The sequence below is a fragment of the Suncus etruscus genome, chromosome 2 (genome assembly GCF_024139225.1).
Source record: "Suncus etruscus isolate mSunEtr1 chromosome 2, mSunEtr1.pri.cur, whole genome shotgun sequence".
In the NCBI taxonomy this organism is placed as follows: domain Eukaryota; kingdom Metazoa; phylum Chordata; class Mammalia; order Eulipotyphla; family Soricidae; genus Suncus; species Suncus etruscus.
The window spans coordinates 49,714,905-49,716,661 of NC_064849.1; the positions used below are offsets into that span (position 1 = coordinate 49,714,905).

The window sequence follows — 1,757 nt, forward strand, 5'->3', positions numbered from 1 at the left end:
TAATGGAATATCATGCAGCTGTCAGAAGAGATGAAGTCATGACATTTTCCTATACATGGATGTACATGAATCTATTATGCTGAGTGAAATAAGTCAGAGGGAGATAGACAAAGAATAGTCTCACTCACCTGTGGGTTTTAAGGAAAATTAAAGACATTATTGTAATAATGCCCAGAGACAATAGAAATATGGGGCAGAAGGACCAGCTGACAATATGAAACTCACCACAAAGAGTGGTGAGTGCAGTTAGGGAAATAACTACATTAACAACTAGCATGACAATGTTTGTTTGTTTTTTTTTTTTGTCTGACTACAAATTAAAAATATGGAACGCTTCACGAATTTGTGTGTCACCCTTGCACAGGGGCCATGCTAATCTTCTCTGTATTGTTCCAATTTTAGTATATATGCTGCCAAAGCGAGCACCTAGCATGAAAATGTTAACGAGTGAGAGGAGTAGAATGTCTGTCTCGAATATAGGCAAAGGTGGGGGAGGCAGGTATAGTGGCATTAGTGGTGGGAATATTCCATTGGTGAAGGGAGAGGTATTGTGTTATCACTGAAACTCAACAACAATCATGTTTGTAATCATAGTGCTTAAATATATTTTTTTTAATTTATTTTTTGGTTTTTGGGCCACACCCACTGGTGCTCAGAGGTTATCTCCTGGCTATCTCCTGCTCAGAAATCACTCCTGGCTTGGGGGACCATATGGGATGCTGAGGGATTGAACCGTCATCTGTTCTAGGTTAGTAGCCCCTTAAAGATTTTATTAAAAAAAAAAAAAAACCGTGAAAGATGATTGAAGCTTTTTTTTTTTTTTTTTTTTTTTTTTTTTTTTTTTTGGTTTTTGGGCCACACCCTGTGACGCTCAGGGGTTACTCCTGGCTATGCGCTCAGAAGTTGCTCCTGGCTTCTTGGGGGACCATATGGGACGCCGGGGGATCGAACCGCGGTCCGTCCTAGGCTAGCGCAGGCAAGGCAGGCACCTTACCTCCAGCGCCACCGCCCGGCCCTGATTGAAGCTTTTGATCTGTGTATCTAAGTGTATTAAATATGGAATAACTTTGAAAATGTCTATTTTTGGACCAAAAAACAAAACAAACAAAAAGTAAGACAAAATAAAATAAAATAAAATAAAGAGAAGGTTCAAGTCTCTGCTGGAGACAAAATGAAACCAGAATCTCAGCTCAAGGAAAAGACTATTTTCTCTGTTTGGTTTGGTTTGTGTTTGAGTCACAGTGTATTTGGGTCATACCTCATGCTCAGATCACTCGTAACAGACTTGGAAGGGACCGTATGGGACAAGGGGATGGATCCTGGGTAGGACAGTGCAAGGCAAATGCTCTGTTTGCTATTCTGCCAAAAAAACAAAACACAACAAACACAACAAAAATACTCACAACGAGAACTTTCATTCATACATCTAAGTTGATTTTTTTTTTTTTTGGTTTTGGTTCACACATGGCAGTGCTCAGGGGTTACTCTTGGCTTTTTTTTTGTTTGTTTGTTTTTTTGTGCTCAGGGTCTACTCCTGGCTCTATGCTCCTCCGGCAGGCTGGAGGACCATATGGGATGCCAGAATTCGAACCACCATCCCTCTGCATGCAAGGCAAACACCCTACCGCTGTTCTATCTTTCTGACCTAGGAGGTTACTCTTGGCTCTGCAATCATAAATCGCTCCTGACAGGCTCAGGAGACCATATGGGATGCCGGGATTTGAACTACCATCCTTCTGCATGCAAGGCAAATACCC

The 1,757-nt window shown here is 41.3% G+C and overlaps 1 non-coding gene across 1 annotated transcript; it reads right to left on the reverse strand.

Moving 5' to 3' along the window:
* Positions 1–319: 319 nt before the first annotated feature.
* LOC126003125 (U6 spliceosomal RNA) lies at positions 320–426 on the reverse strand. Its single transcript, XR_007493666.1, has one exon. It is a non-coding gene; the product is annotated as a U6 spliceosomal RNA (small nuclear RNA).
* Positions 427–1,757: the final 1,331 nt, after the last annotated feature.